This window comes from Rhinolophus hipposideros, assembly GCF_964194185.1.
Source record: "Rhinolophus hipposideros genome assembly, chromosome: X".
In the NCBI taxonomy this organism is placed as follows: domain Eukaryota; kingdom Metazoa; phylum Chordata; class Mammalia; order Chiroptera; family Rhinolophidae; genus Rhinolophus; species Rhinolophus hipposideros.
Window position 1 is genome coordinate 96311779 of NC_138046.1, and position 22654 is coordinate 96334432.

Genomic DNA, 22654 nt, shown 5'->3' on the forward strand with positions numbered 1-22654 from the left:
TCAGCACTCACTGACTCTTCTACCATAACACTTTCCACAAGAACTCTACCATTCATGAAACTCAACAACGAACTTCCAGTTTCTAAATGTCTCCATTCATATTTTGAAGAGGAAGAATCTGGTTCCTGTGTTTTTATCATGTGTTTTCCTCTGAGCAAGTCAGCTATGGTCAGGGAAGTGGAGTCATGTGGAAAAAACATGGCTGTGGAGTGTGCTGGAAACAAACCCTGTACATGAGGAGGAAAACTTTTAGAAAACAGGGACTGGGCAGACACACCAATAAGCATCTACTACAGTGATGTTGAAGCTTTCTGCCAATTCTAAAACATAGCGTTATTAGCAATTATAATGATGAAGGACAGGAATGAAGCTTGCAAGTAGGGTTACTTATGGATATATCCACATCCTTATAAATGTGAAAGCACGAAATCACTGTGAGGATGGATCTGTGGTTAGGAGAGATAAAATTACTGCAGATTTTATTCAAGGGAGGAGCCTCCACATATCTGGGCTTCCTGCAGGTGAAGAGAATTCAGCATATGAAAATGGAATGAAAAGTGAAGAAAATATTCTTCACATTTTGGGGAGAAAATATTATAAATACATCTTAGTCAGGCAATCAGATTAAGGTATTTTGTGGAAGTGGGCTTCTATACCTGTACTCTCTTATTATACAATGTATCAACATCTAGAACCCCTTGCACACAAAATCCTGTGGGTATGGTCTTTCTCCTCTGCCCTCCATGATGTGTTATTATTCTCTGATGGTGCCCATCACATTGTGCCTCTGTAACAAGCTCAATAACTTATTTGGATTCTTGTATAGTAGGTTAAATATCTTTGAACCTTCTTTTATGGGTATGTCAGTGTGGGGACAGAGCTAAGAGTACAATTTCCAGGCTCTCGTCCTCACGTGGAAAGGTGCTCACTCGGGTAGTAAATGGCCATCAACTGTGATTGGATGGCCATCATCTGTGGCTAGTTGGCCGTCAGCTGTAACCAGTGAGCCATTGGCCACTAATATAACTGCCATGGCTACGCTAGCAGCAAATCGGGCCTACCAAGAAGATGGTGGCTGAGCCAGCAAGCAGTTAGCATGGCGGAGTACAGTTAGCAAGGGGTTGGTTGGTTGGCAGAGAAGTGGACGGCAGGTTGCAGACAGTGTGGCTCCTGCTTCCTGTGATTCCAACCCAGCCACCAGCGAGACTATAGTGGTATGACTACCCTATCTATGGCTCCGTGGGTGTTCCTTTTTGGCCTCACCACATCCTGCGTTCTTATGTGGGGAGCAGGACCAGAGACCCTGCATGGCACCCTGCATGACAGTCAGTGTCTCTCCCAGCATCCCATCTATGTTTATGACCTCATGGAAGAGGAGTAATATATGCCTTCTTGGGAAGGAAGAGGCTTTGCTATGAGGGAAGTTCCTTTTATACAAAAAGAGAAAAATAGGCCCTTCCAGCTGAGATGGAGGATGGGAAAAGGAAGAGTGAGATGGGGAGGGAGAAGGAAAGAATATGGTTAGACTCTTGCTTTCAGTCTAGGCTGAGATTCCAGAGGTTAAGGAGACTACCAGCAACAGTGGCAATTTTGTTTTCCCTATTTAGAATTCAGGTGTGGAGACTGTTAGGCAGAGTGGACCCAGGGCACCTGGTTATAGCCATATATGCTGCAGCAGAGTAAAAATGGCAGTACAGCCATTAGGGAGATTAGGTAGTGTTCTGATTATCTACTGCTATGTAATAGAAAACACCCATCAACTTAGTGGCTTAAAATAGCGACATTAATTTTGCTCACAAATCTGCAGTCTGCATAGTGTTCAGTGGAGACAGCTTTTCTCTGGCCACAAAGCATCAGCTGAGAAAGCTCAAAGACTGGTGGATGGAATCATATGAAGTCTCACTCATTCACATGTCTGGAACTTGATGCTGGCTCTTGGCTGGGAGCTCAGTGAGGATGTCACCCCTACATGTAGCCTTTCTGTGGGACCTGGAGTTCCTCAAAACATGGTGGCTAGTTTCCTAGGATGAGCATCCTAGTAGGCCTGAGTGGAAGCTGTATTCATTTTTATGATCTCGGAAGTCATACAATATCACTTCTTCCATGATCATAAGCCTTCCCAGATTCAAGGGGAGGGATCACAGGCCCCATTTCTTGACAAATGAGTATGAACTTCATATTCTAAGGAGAACATGCGGTATGGGAGATGCTGATGTCATCATCTTTGAAAAATACAATCTGCCATAGGTAGATAGAGAGAGAAATGAGATTGAGCTAGCACCTGGAGCCATCCTCATTTCCCTGGTGCCGTGTAAGGTAGCCATAAGTTCCACAGGCCCTAAAGGGACTGCAGAGGACAACTGAGAATCAGTCTGGGGACCTTATCAGGGAAAGTTTCTGCTACCTGATCCAAGGCCTGAATGGGTGTCAGGGCCACACCTCGAGGTGTCTGCAGTACCATCAAGAACCAAGGTTGGTTCTGGTCATCCATGGTGGGGGTAACTGAGTTTCATGAGAGCTGAAGAAGGCCAACAATACTGAATTGGAGTGGATGTAGGAGTTAGGGAGATGCAACAGAAACAGTAGGAGGCCCAGGACTGGGGCTGGGGATGGCTAACAGAACACCCAAGCCAAATGCCAAACGTAGACAGGGAGGGCTGGCGCATCTATCTAGGCAAAATAGGCAAGAACAACGCAGTCGCAGAGCTATGGGGACAACAGGTGGGTAGGAAATAAGGGAAGGATTCTGGTGGGAGGAAGAACTGAAATGGTTCTCAGGGTTGAGTGTTGAAGAGCCAGTTCCCTTTGGGGGAACTCAAGAATTGCCTTCACGTGAGAACCAGAGCACTGACACGTAGTCAGCATTTCTGCACACAGCATCTTCCTCAACTCACTCACACACAGAATCACTGCGAGGCAGGTATGATTATCTCCGTTTTATAGAAAAGGAAATGCAGAGAGGTGAAGAAACTTTCCCAGCGTTATTTACTAAATGGAAAGGCCAGACTGTGCTCTCCCTCTCAGCCCTGTCCAAACTTTCTGTGATGATAGAAACATTCCATATATCTGTGCTTTCCAATACAGCAGCCACTGGCCACATGTGGCTATTGAGCACTTAGAATGTGACTAGTGAGACTGAGGAAATGAATGTGAAAATGCATTTCATTTTAATTCCTTTAAATTCAACTTTAAATAGTCACCTGTGGCTAGTGGTTACCATATTAGCCAGGGCAGATATAGATCATTAGCAGGTTGCTGCCTGAGTTAAAGGAATGATGCCCTGTATCAGTGTCTGATGGGGCGCTTTGAAATGTGTGGAGCTGTTTGGAGAAGGTTGCACAGGGTTATGAAGGAAATGATTCCTATATACCTCTTGGATGGCTACTGGTTTGGAAGGAAAAACTTTTATATCAAGTCGTTGTGACTTGAGAGACTGATCATTAAAAATGTAGAATAATTTTACATCATTAAGAATTATGAATTTAGGTGATATCAAGCTGCTGTGGACTGAATGTGTCCTCCCCAAATTCATATGTTGAAACCTAACCCCCAATACGATCGTATTCAGAGGTGGCGCCTTTGGGAAGTGATTATGTCACGAGGGTGGAGCTCTCATGGATGTGATTATTGCCCTCATAAGACAGGCCCCAAGGAACTCTCTATTCCCTTCTACCATGTGAGGATACAGCAAGAAGATGCTCATCTATGAATTAGGAAGCAGGTTCTCACCAGACACTGAATCACCAACACCTTGATCTTGGACTTCCCAGCCTCCAGAACTGTGAGAAATATACTTCTGGGTTTTTTGTGTTTTTTTTTTTAAAGTCATCCAGTTCATGGTATTCTGTTAAAGCAGCCCAAGATGACTAAAGCACTAGCAGAAGAATGCCAGATGGGTTAACCTCAAATTCTGTCCGGAAGTTACAAAGAAATCTATGGTGGTTTAAGTGACACCTACCAACATGTGAATTACTTTGTTACAAAGATCATGTGTCACTAGTCCTTAAACACTAGGAGAGGAAAGGATAAAAAGGAAGATTTTTTTAAAATCTTAAACTAACATCATGACTTGATAAACCCATATTGGAGTTTTTACAACCTAAAGAGGGGTGCCTTTCAAAGTAGAAATTCTAGACATGTTGACCACAATGGCAGCAACACCACGATAAGTACAGAGCTTCCGCTGATGACTTCTGCAAAAGGAAAACAGTCACTTGAATGCTTGTATTTATTTATTTACTCACTTTTTTTTAAAAAAAATCACTCTTTCCTTATTTTGCTTAAAATGTAGGACCCTTGTTTTCTCATCACAACTTTTACTTGATAAAATAGATTAACATTGCTTGATTAACAACACAAACCCTGGGATATGTTGGAAAACAGTGGTTATTAGAAATTCTGTGCGGAGATTACCCAAAGATAGCCAAATTTGATGAAAACAGATCAAACATTCAGAAGCTCCATACATTGTACAATTTATCCAGTGATGCTTCTTGCGACTTGAGCTCTTTCTCTAGATTTTGAAACCAACAGATTTTTAAAAGAGTAGGACAGGGCATGTATCCCATTTTTCTCTGTCATGTCTAGAGCATGCCATTTTCCCTGCTAGCCTTTCCTAGCCTTGGTGCTCATGGGAGAACTACGAAATGGTTGGGAACTTGGGATGCCATTGTTATTTTCTGAAAGAAGCTACTGCCTCTTATTTGATTTCTAGAAAGAGGAAAGGGGCAGGGTTGGCCCAAAAGATAAGACCACAGACTGAGAATGACCAGAGAAATAGGGGGAAAGTTAAGGCAAGACCTGGTCAAAGTATACATAATTGAAGACGGAGATACAATGTCAGGGTCGGACTTGACACATCAGGAACTTGTACTAGTCAAAAGTTTTGAATTCATGAGTGACTTGTAAAACATGTCAAAATGGCTGAAGAAAAAAGAATACATAGGCTTATGAAATTGGGAACTCCAGAAGTAGATCATCAGAAATGGAGCCAGGCACCCAATGTCACCAGATTTCTATGTCTTTCCTGGCAGTTGTTTCCCTCTGATTTTTAGGCAGTCACTTTCTTCCTGGTGGCAGCTATATTCTTCTTATTTAGTTGCTCAGAAACTCTGTTATAAACTTGTTTTTCCTTTCTAATCATTTCTAGGGAAATTTCCAGGGTTACATCTCATTGACCTACTTTGGGTCACATACTGAGACTGACCCAGTCCCTCTGGCAAGAGGGATGGAATGCTCTGATTGGCCATGTCTGAAGTCACGGTGATGCCATCCTCATCAGAATCATGGGGATGGAGATTGGGGGAGGAGCAACCTCCAAAATAGAATCCATGTGCTATTACTAGAAGAAAAGACAAGGGGTGCTGTATCAGTTAGCTGTTGTCACAATAATGCACATAACAAACCATCCTAAAACTAAGAGGCTTAGAATAATTCTTTAGATTTAAGCTTGTGGAGGAGATCTGTCATACTGGGCACTTCCTGGTCCAAATACAGTAGCCCCTCTTTATCCGTGGGGGAACATGTTCCAAGACCCACAGTGTACGCCTGAAACCGCACATAGTACTAATCAACTCTGCCAGAAATGTGGTAGCAGCTTCTTCATCGGAAGATGTAGCCTCTCCAGTAATTTTTATATTTTTCAGGCCAAACCTATTCCTGAATCTATGGAACCATCCCTTACTCGCAGTAAATGGCTTGATGTCACCTGTTTCAGGGAACCCTTGTTGAAGCCTTCATATGGGCTCAATGCCTTCTGGCGCAACACGTTGCCATCAATCAGAACATGTTTTCTGTTCATGTCTTTCACCAACAAATGTAATGCCTTTTCCATTTTTACTAAGCACTTATCACATACTTTGGCCATAACTTTTGCAGTTTGAGGTGTGATGGCAAGATTTGCACACATTTCTTTTTCCTTCTTCACAATTTTAAGAATAGATGATTCATTTTTGTTGTAGATCTTAGCAACCTCAGCATGCAATTTTTTCTTTCATTATTAAGTCAAGAACTTTCACCTTTTCACTTGGAAGAAGCACTTTATGGATTCTCTTTGGCGTATCCAAATTGCTAGCTCACTACTCCTGCACTTTAGGGCCGTTATTAAGTAAAATAAAGGTTACTCAAACACAAGCGCTGCACTACTGCACCAGTAACTCTGATCACCAAGATAGCTACTAAGTGACTAACAGGTGGGTAGCTTACATAATGTGGAGACGCTGGGCTAGGGGATGATTCACATCCTCTGGGGACAGAGCAAGATGGCATGAGATTTTATGACACTACTCAGAAGAGTGCACAATTGGAAACTTATAAATTGTTTATTTCTGGAATTTTCTATTTAATATTTTTGGACCATGGTTTAGAGCAGGTAACTGAAGCCATGGAAAGTGAAACTACAGATAAGAGGGGACTACTGTATTGGCAGAGGGAACATGTGTGCAAAGGCTTTGAGGCAGGAGAGATCTTGGTTTAAGAAACCAAAAGGTCAGTGTTGGGGAAAGGTGGGGATAGCAGGGAAAGGTTTGCCGTGAAAGGTTTACTGCAGACCTTTCTGTGAGAAATGACTTCTCCAGATTTATGTCCCTTTACCTGCTGGGTAGAGAATTGGGTAAAAGATTGGAGGAATGCAAGAGAAGAAGTGGGGTCTGGTTCTGAAGTTAAGGCAAGCAACCATCTGGGAGTGGCAGAGATGGTGTGAAGTAGAGAGGTTCTTAAGATATTTTAGAGGAAACGGGTGAAAGTTGCTGGCTGGGGACTTTAAGGGGACAGATGGGGTGAAACAAGGCAGGGACACCTGTGATATTGGACACCAGGGTAAGTCAGGGAATGCCAGGGAAACTGCTGGGTCATAAGAGGATCACACACTCCTAGGGGGTAGTGAAAGCATTAATTAGTTTATATTTGTTTGCATATTCTCAGATAAAAGAGGCTTTGTAATTCTCAAGCAAAGCATGACATTTTGAGCTGAAAGAGGCCATGTAGTGCAAATGATGACGGGAATGGTTGGGATGGGAGGACTGGGGTCATTAGTCAATTATGAGGACCTTGAACGTACCCAGTCAGCATCTATCAGAGACTGGGCCCATCTGGTGGTCATATAGAGTCTTTTGATGACCAAACTTCCACTCCAGCTGAGATGGGTTTTTTTTTCATTTCAACCTTAAAATAAAAGCCATTTCCTTGAGGATAGTAAAGTACCTACCATCAGGTTAATTTCTCCAAAAAAGAAGAAAGAACAAAAGGACAGATTGAAGGGGTCTTAGGGAGACTATCAGAATCATTAAAACTTCATTTAAACCTGAGGTAATTCAACATTATTCAGAGATGTTCTCCCAGCTGTGTGTGCACTGGGATGGGTGTCGGGGTAGATGGGGAGAGTGCAGGAAGGCCTGGGACAGAGTGGGAGTAGCAGAAAAATTCTTCCCAGGAAGCAATTCCAGTGGACCGAGATTAGATGGAAATTTCATCTTCTGGACATTTGATGTTTGCCCCTCTCTTTTATCTGAACATTCTTTCCCAGTTGCTCAGATAAAGCGTCAAAACTAATATTAAAATGCTCGTTAGGAAACATCACCCCCAACAAACCCTGTTCATCAAAATGTTAGTGCTCTCTCTGGGGGCCCTGCGTTCCGTTTGTCAACAAGCTGAAGCCGTTGAGCTGGGGCTCGGTGAGGCCCAGGAGCATGATTTAATTAATATCCTACCCATAATACCTTGCTGGGTTTATGCAAACAAAGCCCTGTCACTCCTCACCTTAGGATTTACCCTCTCCTTGAAGCAAGCATTTATTTACACACAGTTTGACCTCATGATGGTGTTCAGCAGATGTGGGTCTTACTTATTTGCATTGTTTTGTGACAGTTGCAAAATTCATTAGTGGCTCAGGGATAAATCCTCTGTGGGCTGCCCCAAAGATAGGTGAAGTAAGAGGGTTCGCACTAATTAATCCTCCCTCTTCAGCAATGCTGGGTATTAATGATAACATAGTGCCCCTTTCAGAAACTGCCTGTATCAGTTCAAAATTTTGTGGTCACAAGTGACAGAAATAGACTCTTGGCTACCTTGGACAAAAGGGGATGTTATGGAATGATATCGGGAACTTAGATTAATGATGGAAAGCAGGAAACCTGGACAGGAACCCAGCTGGGCAGCAGGCACTACAGAGGTCAGGACCGGGCACCACTCCTGGGGCAAATAAATCTTTTCCAAGCCCTTCTGGCTTCCTGTCACTCTGCTCACCATTCCAGTTCCTCCCAGAAGATTAGGACACCTGACTGCCCTTTAATGGCGAGCCCTCATTGGCTTCCACAGGGAGTGGGCAGGCATCGTATTACCCCCCCACCCTTACCACCAACCCCGACGAAACACAGTAGGCGAGAGGAAATTCCCCACAAGCAAAACTGGGGGGCAGCTAGAAGAGGGAAGAGGTATGTACGGTATGGTCAAAGTGTGAAAAGTATCCAGCACACTGCATGGTGCCTATGAGTCAATGCCAGTTCCCAAGGTTTGCAGGCATAAAATGTTGTGCTGCAAAATATCGTACCAAAGGAAAAATGAGGGAAACTGGGATTATTCCATTCAACAAAGAAGACTCAGGTTGGGCTGGGGTTAATGGTGGGTAGACCTACTGTCTCTCTGTGAAGGCAAAAGCATTGCTGGGCTGAGGACTTGTGTTTATTCCTCAGAGCAAATTAATTGTAAGGTGTGTGGTGTGGGGATTGTCATCCCATTTAACACAGAGGAGAAAGAAGGGCCTCCCTTCCCACACTTTTTATTCTGCGGCAAGCTACTTTGCTAGGAGGAACTTTGACTTGACAAGGACTGGAATGGAAACCAATGGCCATCTTGTTTTCATCTGTCCTGAAAGCTAAAATCGAAGAGATGGGCTTTATGAGAGACGCTGATTGCGCAACCAAACAATAAAATGACCTCATACATTCAACGCACTTATACTGCATATCTATGATGTGCAGTCTAGATATTAGTGGGCAGAGTATTTTATGGGCAGTGTTTGAGAGCTAGGCAGCTGGAGGGAGAGCCTTTCCAAGTCCCCAGCCTGTCCTGGCCAGGCGTCCCTATCTCCTCTGCAGTGATTGATTTCCAGAATAGGAGGAGTCTTTTTCTATAAGGGGGGGCAGCAATTACAGGAAAGGCTTATCAGACAATGGTACTTTGGTTGAAGGACAAGGCTAAGAATGGGGCTAGGGAGTGTAAGGACCTCGAAGTCTCTAAGGCTGAAGGGGCAAGCCTGGGCAGGCCCTGTGAACACTCTGTCCTTTCTACCTGAGAACTCTTTCTGGAAGGAAATAAGGTTTGAGAAGCTTTTGAGAGCAGAGGGCATAGCAGATAGCCTGGAAGGAAGGGGACAGTTCCCTATGCCTCCTTGTCAGCTCCCAGAGTTTCCAATCCCCTTGGCATGATGACGACTTCCAAGTGTGTATTTCATGTCCAGACTACTGTTTGACTCTTTGTACATTCAACAGTCTCAAAATCCACATGTCCACAAAAAGGATTTTGATTTTCACTCCCAATCTGTTATTTTTCCACCAACACTTACCATCTCAGAAAATGGCAAATCCCTCTACCCAGTTGTTCACCCTCCATGCCTCCCTTTTCATCACCCTCCTTCCTCCAAGATTGAATCCATTACTAAGTACTGCTGAGTCTCCTTCTATAAACACCTAGGACATCTAGAATCTGTCCCCTGCTCTCCACTCTCATGGCCACTGAACTAGTGCAAGCCCCTTTCCTCTCTCCCCTCGATTGACTGCAGTTTCTCATAACCGGTATTCTGGCCCCCTTCAATCCATGCAGAAATCAGTGTTTATTTAAAAAAAACAAAACAAAACAAAAAAACTCCTTTCAATGTCTTCCCAAGGCACAAAGGAAAACATCCCAGCTTTTTACAAGTCACGCATGGCGTTCTAGCCTGTCCCTTAACTCTCTAGGCTCCAGACACACCAGTCTTCCTTCAGTTCCTCTAATGAATGTGACAAGCTCTCACTTACCTTGAGACCTATTTCTGGTGGGGTTCTCTGGGAAGCAGGTGCTGAGATGAGTCAGGAGTGCCAAGGTTTATTGGAGAGGAGTATGCATGAAAGGAGGTGGGCAGAAGCAGGACTGTACAGGGGGAGCCAGCAGGCAGCAATGCTGATCTGAAAAGTCTCTGCCCACCCAGCGGGAGCCCCAACCAGAGGGTGCCCATCAAAGTAGCCCCACATTGGGCAGAAATGACCAGCCCTGAGTGCCAGTGCCTTGCTCAACTGTTGGCCGGGGGCCACCTGAGAAGGGCTTGACTTCAGCTCAAAAGCTGAGGCTTACTCTGAGGAAGCCAACTAACCGCAATTCCTACAGTTGGGCAGTGAGTCCTTTCTTGAAGGGGAATCTGAATGGTGCTTCTCCATGTCTGCCGTAGGAAGTCAACACATGCTCTTCTCCTCACTCCTTCCTTTTCAGTTAGTATCTGTCCCTCCAATAGACTGTCAGTTCCATGAACCTGTATGCCCAGTGCCTGGTATAATTCCTGGCACATAGTAGGTTTTCAACAGGTATTTGTCTAAAAGAAGTAAGGAAGAAAGGAAGTAAAGGAAGGAGGTATGAAGGCAGAGAGGGAGAAGAAGAAGGGAGGGAGGAATGGGGAAGAAAGGGAGGGAGGGAAAAGAAAAAGGAGGGAGGGAAAAGGAAAAGCAAGGAGGGAGGAAGGGACAAAGGAGGAAGGAAAGAAGACAGGAGAAAGGCAGAAGGAGAGCAGAAGTAAACAGATGTATGGGTAATTGAAAGGGATCTAAGCTCATGATGGCAATCTTTGACCTTCCCTTTTTCCTCTGCACCTGCCCTGAACCCCCATGTTCTCTCACCTCTGAGTTTTTGTATATGCTACTCACAGTGTCTGGAACAGATTAACCCATACTCTGTCTACTCATCATTCAGATATCTGTCTTTTTTTTTTTTTAGGATTTTTATTTTTTTAAAAATTAATTAATTTATTGTATTTATTGGGGTGACAATTGTTAATGAAATTACATAATTTCAGGTGTACAATTCTGTATTACATCATCTATAAATCCCATTGTGTGTTCACCACCCAGAGTCAGTTCTCCTTCCGTCACCATATATCAGATATCTGTCTTAATCTCACTTTTTCAGGGAGGCCTGCCCCTGAATCCTTTTATCTGTTAGGATAAGTTTCAGCTGCAAGTAACAGAAACTTAATAAACAGTGATTTAAACAAGGTACAGGTGTTCTTCTCACTCACACAAATGCCCAGAGGTAGGCAGTGCAGGCTGGGTTTGACCATTCTCCTCTAAGAAATCCTCCTTCCATTTTGTTTCATCTTGAGTGGTCTCCATTCTCAAGGTCACTTTATGATCCAAGATGGCTACTCTGGCTCCAGTTATCACATTCATGTTCCAGCTAGCAGAAAAGGTGAGTGGGAAAAGAAGCGCATATTCCCTCCTTCCTAGAAGTTGTGCACACCATTTCCATTTATATCTATTGGCCAAAACTTTGTAGTCATAGCTAGCTGTGAGGAAGTATGGAAAATGTTGTTTTTATCCCAAGCAACCACATGATCAGTTAAAAGTTGGGGTTTTGAATATTAATGTAGGAAAGGATATTGGGGCACAACACATAGGAGTCTCTGCCAAAGTCCCAATCTAAATGTACTCCTCTTATGTTTCTATACCTTCCTTCGCCTCTCCTTTAATAATTTATCCCAGTGGTACTTGCCAAGATTCTGTTTTCACTGCTAGACTTTCAAGTTACATGATGGCAGTGATATAACCAGTTTGGTTCTTTTTGTTTCCAATGCCGAGGCACACAGTAATGCTAAACAGATATTTGTTGAATGAATGAATGAATGAATGAATGAATGATTAATATCTCTCATATGGGCTCCCATAGCACTGGAATATATGTATGCTACAACACCCACTAGATTGCAGTGTGTGTGTGTGTGTGTGTGTGTGTATTTTTGTTTTTATTGGGGAATAGGAAATGGGATGAGAAATGTCACCTTGGGCTATGTCCCCCAGGCAATGTCCATTCTAATATTCCTAGCATGGTTTTTGCATTGTAGTGTTTTTAAAATTGGGGGGCTAGGAGTGGCTGGATGGCTCAGTTGGTTAGAGCGCGAGCTCTGAACAACAGGGTTGCCAGTTCGATTTCCACATGGGCCAGTGAGCTGCACCCCCCACAACTAGACTGAAGACAACGAGCTGCTGCTGAGCTGCTGGAGGGGTGGCTGGATGGCTCAGTTGGTTAGAGCACGAGCTCTCAACAACAGGGTTGCCGGTTCAATTCCCGCATGGGATGGTGGGCTGTGCCCCCTGCAACTAAAGATTGAAAACAGCAACTGGACTTGGAGCTGAGCTGCGCCCTCCACGGCTAGATTGAAGGAGCTGATGGGCCCTGGAGAAACACACTGTTCCCCAATATAATAAAAATACATATTTAAAAATGAAATATAAAATGAAATTGGGGGACTATATTAAAAATAATACATGGTTATCAGTTATACATTAATAATGCAGATATTTTACTGTAAAAACTGAAGCTTTCTGGGGGTAGATTAGATTGCTGAACCTAGTTCTTCACACCTTCCATATCCCTCCCTACCCTTTGCTGAGCCCCTTGATTTTGGGGCTTGGCCATGTGACCTGCTTTAGCTAATGAGATGTTAGCAGGAATGAAGCAAGCAGCACCTTGACATGTACTTGTGCAGTTGTGCTTTCCCTCTTGTGTCTTTGCCATCACTGTGAGAGTAGCTTCCCTAGGGAAATGACTGCCTCTCAGTTGGCCCATGACCAGAAGAATTGAACCCAGCCTGAAAAGAGCTTCCCAGTGGAGTCTAGGCTACATCAGCCAAGTCACAGCCAACCCTCAGATATGTGAGTAAGAATTGCTTTAGTCATTAAGGTTTGGGGTTGTTTGTTATGGCAGTAATAACTGACTAATACAATTCCCTTTCTCTCCCTCTTTCACTCCATTTCTATTCTCTAAAAGTATGTAATTGTGTTTATGTTCTCTTAGACCTTTATTCTGCTTCTGCACATGTATTTCTGTATATGCAATCACTTCTGTGACTAGACTATAAACTTCTTAAAAGCTGGGACTGCATTTTGTTCCATTTTACTTTTATTACTTAAAACAGTGATTGAAAATAGAGTGGGAAGTCAGACTTTGACATGTAAAATTTCTACCCAATGACGTATTAGTGGTGTGGCCTTGGCTAAGCTGTGTGACCTTGCTGTGTCTCACTTTTCTTATCTGTAAAGTAGGAATGTTAAAATCTACCTGACATGGTTATAGAGAGGATTGTAATCAGTAAGTGTAAATCTCCTAGCAGGGTGCCTGGCATAAAGTGTGCATTAAAGAGCTGGCATCTTTCATAGTAGGTACAGAATATATGTGTGTTGCTGCTTAAAGTAGATGTACCTGAGATAAATAAAGAGCTGATGTGGACAGTGAGGTGGTTCAGGTCCCCCTAGAGGTGGAAATCACTGGCTACCCTTGAGGACCCTACTTGTCTTGTCACTGTCCTTTGCTTTGAGCTCATCTAACCTCATAGCCAAGTTTCATGGGAGGACAAGCAGGTTGTCCATTGGATATCAGCTGGTGGAGTGGAAAGTGCATGCTGGTCCATCAGTCAGGGGCCTTGGGTTCTGGGAGCTGCCTTAGTTCATCAGGCAAACCACTCAGCATTCATTGCCTGAGCCCAACCCCAATCTATGAGTCATGGTAATGCTACGATCCCCGTTTTGCAGATGAAGAAACTGAGGCATGGAACGATGTAATGACTTACCAAAAAAACACAACATCAATTACTGGGAAAGACAAGAGTGGACTCTTAACCTAGTGCTTTCTTGTGATGTCGCACTGCCTCCCAGACTGTTAGGAAAATGATGTAATCCTACCCAAGAATTCTCCTCTGGAAGCTCCCCACAGCCTGTCTATCTGAAGATAAAAACAACCACAAATTCAGTTTACATCTTTTACTCCCTAGTCTGTTTGAGCCAAGGCTGAATGGTGCCAATTTGCCTATGGTGGTTTTTATGATGTGGGCTGGGCTCACTGGGGACTGTTCTGAAACCATCAAATTCATTTCAATTAGAAGTGTAACTTAATGTCCAATTTTCAAACCAGATTCCCTAGGTAAAAGAAGGCCATTTTGTTTGCTGAGCTGCCTCAACCTGATGAACACTATTTCTGAGTACCAATTATGCCCAGTTGTGCACCCTGGATGGGGCATTTTCTCTGAGTTAATAGGAGGTGCAACTCAATCAAAAGAGGGGTGGGAAAGTCGGAATGGAAAATGGGGGATGTGTGAAATTTGAACCAGTGTAGATCAATTCCAGAACATTGCCCAGGGATTCCTAAAAAGAACCCAGGGAAAAATAAATACATCTCCTCCTTATTAACACTCCAAGCCCTTAAATGAGCCCTGATGTTAATCCCTAAGAGATGCCTAAATGCCTATTTCAAATTGCTGCCCCACTTGTCTTATAAAACAACTTGTACTTCTTTTTATTCTCTCCGTGTTCAAAAATAAAGGAAATTCCTTTTGCAGTCTAGGGCCAAGGAACAACCCAAGCCTGGCTTTGATTACTGAAAGCTGGAGAATTTTGAGTGAAAGCTGCAGCCGGCTGCCAGCCTTGTTATTAGCAATAAGCATCAAGCTGTTCTCCGGAGAGCAGGGGCCTTTTGAGAATGTCAAACAGCAGCCTGCACCGCCCCTCAACAGCACCTGCAGTCACTGCTGGAGGTACAAGCCTGTCCAGAACTCCATTTCTCCTTGGCTGAATCAGCAGCCGTAATCAACAGAAAAATAAGCTCTTATATTTATATAATATCTATCTATGAGCAACTCAAATTGCCAAGCTCCTGTTTGAGATTCTACAATGTCTCCCTATTTTTATTCAGAGCGAGTCCAAATGCCTGGGCTTATTGTTTCAGGTCTTGTGACAAGAGACCCCACCTTAGTTATGCAAAAGCTTCTCTCTCCTCTCCTCTCCTCTCCTCTCCTCTCCTCTCCTCTCCTCTCCTCTCCTCGCCTCGCCTCGCCTCGCCTCGCCTCGCCTCGCCTCGCCTCGCCTCTCCTCTCCTCTCCTCTCCTCTCCTCTCCTCTCCTCTCCTTTTTTAAACAGCTTTCCGGGCTAGACGTTCCTCTGCAATCTAAGCCGGTTATTATGGAAAGCTCTCCAAAACTAAAAGGCTTGGGTCAAGCCCCAGCTCTAGTACTGGGGCAGGCAAGTTACTCACCTTACCCAGAACTCAGTGAAACCTCGCATAATGCATCCAGAGTAGATGTCTCAATCTAGCACGTCCTTTGAACATCTGAAATTTTACAATGCTTTATTCTCTCTCTGTCGATAGTTCTTTCCAATCTTTTTCTTCCCCTCTTTCTGGAAGAGTTAAGATGCGCACTTCCCAGCCTCTTGTTCAGCTGGCAGTGGCCAAGTGACGTAGTTCTGGCCAATAAGACGTCAGGAGGTCTGCTGCTGTGGCAGATGGCTGGGCACCCTGTCACACATGCCCTCAACCCACCTGTGAATTCCGTCACAGCTGCAGGGGACAGTTCTGTGTTGTTTGGACTCGCTCCATGCTGACATCCAGTTCCAACTGTGCTCCGTGCTTCTTTCCCGTCTCTGCTCTGACACTGTGTAAGCTCGCTGGGTTTGCACACAAACAAAGCCTGGAGGTGTGGAGTTCATGCTCTCGGGGTTGGCTCTCAATCAGTGGGGGACAAGGCCTGGTGGGTAGCTGCTCCAGCTACCTGTCCTTCAGGAGTACAATTCTGGGAGGCATTGTGGACACTTCTCTGGAGGTCCAGTTGGAATCGAGCCCCTGTTGCCGAAGGCAGCAGACTGCTTAGCACACCCTCATATTGTCTGTTTTTCCTTTCTTCCCTTACTCTCTATGCTTCCTCTTCTGCTCCCAGGTATCAGTTGCCAAATAAATGTGCACCCAAGTCTTTTTTTGGGGGGGTTCTGATTTTGGAGTGACCCAAACTAACACAGCCGGCATCATCTTCCCTCTTCTATCTTGAATGCAGATGCAGATGTGATGGCTGGAACTAAGAAGCCATTTTATGACCAGTACGAGGGAAAGGCTAAGAAAGTGGCAGAAATGCCATCTCTGACCTATCTGAGTGACTGAATCAACACCAGCAACTGCCAACTTGTACATTTCTTGTTATAGGAAACTAGCCCCTATTTATTTAAGCTATTGCTACTTGGAAATTTTCTTATTTGCAACTGAACAATCCTAACAGATACATTCATTGTGCCCCAATGTACTACTTTTAATCTCTTTGTCCGTGTTGTTCCTTTTACTGGAATCACCCTCACCCCTCCTCTCAGTTGCTCTAAATTGTCTTTTCCTTTCATGAACCAGGTCAATACTCACTTCCTCCTAACTCTTTCCCTTGGAAGAACTGTGGTCTTTTGCTTTCTCTAAAATTCTTCAATAACTTTGTATATGTAGAGAAAAAGACAGTCTTGTGTTTACCACTAGGTAACTCTGGAATTGCTGCAAGTCATGTTTTCTTAGGCTGATATCACCTAAGCTGAGAATTTCTCAAAGGCAGGGCCCGCATTCTCTAGCGTCTTCTATAACCTTCCACACATGATAAAATGAACTTGTGAAAACACAGTGGAGTCATATGACAAACACATTTTACTTAAGCAAATTAAACTGTGGCTCTGTGCACTTGTGTGTGTGTGCGTGTGTGTGCATGTGCGTGCGTGTGCATGTGTGCGTGTGTGTGTGGAGAGAGAGAGAGAGAGAGAGAGAGAGAGAGAGAGAGAGAACAATTTAAACGGTGTGGGCAAATACACACTGATTGCCTGGGATGAGGAAAAATGTTCCCTTGATCATCTTTGCTTTTTGCATTTTTCTTTCTTTTAATGTGACAGTCTACAGTCTCCTTCCACAGAGTATGACTTTAATATGAAAAGTGTCTTCTTTTTTTCCCCATACAAGCTCACCCAGTGTAGTTAACTGCCTTATTTGGTGACTCATGAAAGAAAGATGGTCAGTACAGGGACAGCTGCTGTGTGAAACTCACCGAGAGAATGGGAACTGCCCTCTAGTATGTTACCTCTATGAAAGATTTTGACTACACGTGATCTTGCTGAGTGACTTAAGAACCTTGAGCCCCATAGAAGGCATGACCCCACTTTTCTCATGTCCTAAGCCCTCTCCTTTTTCATTGTACCCCCTCTCCAGGCTATTTCCTTCATTCCCATCCTTCAGCCCTTCTCCTAAGCCTAGATTCACATCAGCAGGTCCCTCCTGCTGCTCCCACATGGCCCCAGCCATTACGACTGGGACATACAGAGGAACTTGTTCAACTGCTGTTTCATCTCGTCCTTTGGCCCACCTCGGCCTCCCCATGAATAACCACAGAATCACTTAGTTCTCCCTCTACAGTGTGGTTCAAATTGATTGGCCTTTTTTATGTCCCCACCAGTTCTGCCTGAGATTGGACCCTCAAAACCTCTTGTCAGGGCTGTTGAAATAGCCTCCTAACTGGTCTCCTCACCCCCCCATCTTGCTCTGTACCACACCATCCTATATACTGCCAGCGAGTTATCCTTCCAAAAGGTGACCCTGAGCAAAACATTCCCTTGCTGGAAATCTTTCAGTGACTTTCCTTCTCCCACAGAATAAAACTCAGATTGCCTCCTTATTTTATTTTATTATTTTATTTTCTAGCTAAAATGAACAATCCACTATTGTGAGAATATGCCCTAGACTTACAGAGCTCAATATTTGTCTTCTGCTGTCCCACCTTCCCCCACACCCTCTCCATGGAATGCCACTCTCCCATTTCAAGTTTTGGACTGTTTCCTATCCTTCAAATGTTACATCCTGCCCTGAAGACTTCTGAGATACTTTCAATCAAAATTAACATTTTTCTTCCCTCTTTATCCAGAGCAGTATGTACTTCTAGCATTCACCAGACATTATCTTGCATTGTATTTATTTATGTATGTGGACTCTCTCTTTTGCTAAGTTCTTACCAGTTTTATGTATTTTGCTGCACAAAGCATTGACCCTTGTACATATAATGTTGCAATAATAATCATAGTTAACAATTACTATGCACTCACTATGTGCCAGGCACCATGCTAACCTCATTCTCAGTATTTACTTGCTAAGTTTTCACAACATCTCTGATAAAAAGCCTGGTACCCCCATTTTTCAGATGAAGAAACTAAGACCCAGAAAGGTAGAGCCACTAGCCCAAGTTCCCATAACTTAGGAAGTCACAGAGCTGCAGTTTCAACCTCAGTCCCCTTCCTTGCAAGGCCCAACTGCCTGAACTACCCTCTTCCGTGAGTCATGGATATCAAACTGTGGGAGGAATGAATTTAAGGAAGGTTTGCAGAGGGAGCATTTTACCAGGAATCAGACTATCTGGGCCCTAGTACCAGCTCTGCTGGTTACATTGTTATATAAATTCGACCAAGTAATTTCACAGCTCTTAGCTTCAAAATCCACATCTACAAGTTGAGAACAAAAATAAGTCTAGTCCTTCTCACCTGAAGAGAATTTGTCGGTACGTCATGAGTTAGACTATGTAAAAGCCTTTTGTTAACAGTGGACACGGCAGCTACAGGGCCTTGCAATGTGGATGAGAGTCCTGGGGAAAAAGAGGTGAGGGATGGTGTGGTCGTGATGGTGGGGAGACTAATACTGGCTCTCAATGACTCCGAGTCACAAAGCAATTCCAAATAGTCAAATTATCAGTGAGAAGAAAGTCAAGGATTATTACCTCAACCAGTTACTTTTGAGTATATTTTCGTTTGCAGTGGAGTGCTATATCATACAAGCCTGTGTAAATAAATTTAAAAGTGCTCTTTAATAACTATACAATAAAAATTCTAAGTGGTATGAAAGCATGGTGTTATAGTTTAAATAGTGGCATATTTTTTTTTCTGATTGGTACATAAAATAGTGGTAGGTCTTATGACTAAATGGTTCTCAGATGCAATGAAATAGCTCTGCCACAAAGGAAAACCGTAAGGGGCATGAGAACATGCAATGGGGCACTTGAGCCTGTCTTGGACATCAAGGAGGGTTTCCCTGAGGAAGAAACATTAAGTTGAGGCCCATGCAAGGATAGGAAGCCAGGAAAGGACCACTCAATTTTCTTAGGAAGAAGGGAAGGAAAATACAACCCCCATTTCATTCCACTCTCACAGGATTTCCCCACCCATGGCTCCACGAAGGACAGACTCCTGGCTGCCTATCATGCAGTTCAAGGCCAACTGAGCTGCAGTCAGTGATGTCCCTGCCTCTTAACCTAGGGATGAATGACACTGACTGAGGCAAGGAGAACCCAGCTTTTAGGAGCAGGCCAAAAAAAAAAAATGTCAACAGTTGTTCTCCAGCTTATAATGTCTCCATCCACTGCTCTGAATGCTGACAAATTTGGACATGGCGTTTGCACCTCTTCAACCTTACTTTGGTTTGGGACTTCATTTCTGGGTGCTCACCACCTTGTACAGCATCACGAGAAGGGCTTTGAAAATGCTGCCTTGCGTTAAGGGGAAGAGATTGCTGATCTCGATTGCACCAGAAAGGAGTCAACCAGAGCCTTTGGAGGTCCCCAAGGTGAACTTCAAATCAGTAACTAGATGAAGGTAAACATTTTTAAAAATGGCATTTTTGTAATACATATAAACCCATGGATTAACCAACAAGTAACCAGATGTAGCAGGGATGGTGACCATATGGCATATCTAGCCCTACTTCCTTCTTCCTCACTCCTGGAAGACATGGCTAATCAATCACGGGACTCTCTCCTACTATGCCCAGATTTAGCCTCAGAGTCTTTCTCATCACATTGGTGCCAGGCAGCTCCTGCAAGTCAGTTATGGAACTGGTATCGATACCAGGGGAAGGAGCACTGGAGTCACAGTCAAGAGACCTGGTCACGATGTCAAGCTCTGCTTCTAGCTAGCCGTGTGGCCACAGACAAGTTATTTACTCTCTCCCAGCCTGTTTTCTCATCTGTCCAAGGAGGGAGTTAGCCTGATGCCATCTAAGTTCTCTTCTACTTCTCATATCCTAAAATTATGAAAAACAAATAGCAGTGGCACTGGAAATTAATGTAAATAGTCCATGCTATGTGGGTTTAGAAATCACATCAACATTTTGAAAGGTCTACTGCATGCTCAATGAGGTTGTTCAATATTCTATAAGGAAACAGAAATGTAAACCTGCACACTCAAGAGTCTACAGTCAGGTCTGGGAGGTGACACTTGTATATACGAAAGAATTAGACAAATGAAAAACTGGTAGAAAGAGCCAATGGAAATTCACCGAGGGAGAGTTCGACGTGGGATGGCTGGAATTGCATCAGTCTGCCATCGCCATAATAATTCTGTGTACCTCCGTGCCCCGCCCCCAATCTGAGTGGTGTATTACAATAGACATTTATTTCAGGTCTCCAAGTTTTGGCTGCTCTGGGCTGGACTCGGTTGATCTCATCTGGGTTTGCTCATGCACCTGCAGTCAGCTGTGGGTCAACTGGACAGCTCTGTGGACCTCGATTAGGCTCCTTCATATGTCTGAAGCCCTGCTTATTATCAGCTGATCTAGAACAGCTTTGTTTGGTATATCTTGGGTGACTTGGCTCTGCTGCTTACTTACATCTTTCTTCCTCTAGCTGGCTGCCATACTCTTATAACATAGGCATACTCTTATAACAATAGTTTTGGTACAAGAGCACAAAAGGAGACACATAAGCGCTTTATTCAAGCTTTGTTTGCATCACTCTGCTAACTTCCCAGAGGAGGAAAAGGCCATCTGCAGACTGTGCTTTGATAACTTAGAAAAGGTGTTGCCTTTGGGCTGAGGGATTATTTTCTTCAAACCCATGTGGCCCAGCAAAGTCTTCCGTACAGCTACTTTGCAGATGTCCATCACGACTGAGTTATCAGCTGTGCATCTTGTGAAATGCATCCGCTTTTCTTGATTTTTCTTCTACCCCTGCCTTCCTTCTCTTTTCCTCTCACTTTTGCTGTCCTGGGTCACCTCCCTCATAAAGCATCAGCAAGTGAGTTGGCCTTAGCCTCTGTTTTCTCGAGGACTCCAGCTATGGCGCCAACTAAACTTCTTTTTTTTGAACATGTATAATAGATTTTTAATTTCATCAGGATACAAGCAACTAAAGCTTTGTCAGAAAAATAAAATGGAACTCATGGCGTTTTTATGTTAGTAGTATCTTTTTTTAAATTAAAATTTATTAGGGTAACAATGGTTAGTAAAATTACATAGGTTTCAGGTGTACAATTCTGTAATACATCATCTATATATCCCATGTGTGCTCACTGCCCAGAGTCATAAACTTTACTTCTGTGGTCGGACTTTTTGGGTACCAAAATGCAAGATTTACTGGGAGATTTTGTTACACAGTCCCTCCTTGACCTCAGATTCACAGACACTTTTCTAAAATGGCCTCTGGCTTTACAAAAGGGTGTCCTGTGAGTCTAGATTAGGAAGGGTAGATCATTGGGTGAGAGACATGAGTCACTGAGCCAATGACATTGAGTTCAGACCTTGCTCTTAAGACTAGCTTAGAACAAAATTGTAAGGTAGTATGAAAATTTTCCTGAGCATCTCTTTGCCTCTCTTCATAAGGAACCTATCCCCATCTTCCTACCAAAGAGTGTCCTTTCTTCTTCTGTTCTAAATTCAGACAGATGATAAGGCTAGAAGGAATACAATGACCCTGGGTTAAAGTGATAACTCATCATATCCTGAGGCATAACTACCATGCAGGTATTTTCATTTTAATAGGGGACCCTTGGAAAATAGAAGATCATATCTATAAAGAACTGAATATGTAATGGTAGAATTTTAGGCACTCTATCTATTGACAGGCAAAGGTTTTATTGTGGTGAGATTTTGCTCGAGTGACCCTACAGAGATGGCTCTAACTTTGCCTTTTTTTTTGTAAGACAAGCCAGAAATGGTTGTTTTACCAGGAAATTGAGTGTGAGAGATGTAATGTAACTTGCCCAAGGTCACTAAGCTAACTGGTAGCAGAGTTAGGAATAGTTCTACCCTTCTGCCACTACCCCAGGGTGACACGAATGAGACCAAAATGAAATGACCCTCCTGTAATACCGTGAACTCATGAAAAGCTTCTCTTGGCCGTCTGATGGATTAGGAAGTCAGCAAGTGGAGGTCAAGTGCAAGTAGGCTCAGGGAATTGTTCCGTCTAAGAGCACCTCTGAGAGTGGTTCTAGCACAGCTGTGTTCCCTTTAGACCAACTCCACGATTCCAAAGGATGGGGCCTCAGGTGGTGATGTCCTGAGAATCTTTCCAGCCCAAGCAGCAGCTGAAAGGTGCTGGCCAGAACTGCAGCTGGAGTGGTGGCTTCAAGTAACAAAAGGCCTTCTCCAGAATTAGAAGGTCCACAGCATGCAGGCCATTCAGATGCAAGAGTGGAGCAGGAGGGCTGTGGAGAAAGTGCTTGCTTTCCTCCACCAAGGGGCTAAGCAGCCCAGGAAAAAGTCATTGTCTTCTCTGAGACTCAGTTTGTCAAACAAATGGAGACAAGACTTTCCTTACCTACCCCAAAGCGTTGTCATGAGGTGCCACAGGTAAAATTCTCTAAATGTAAATGCCACACAA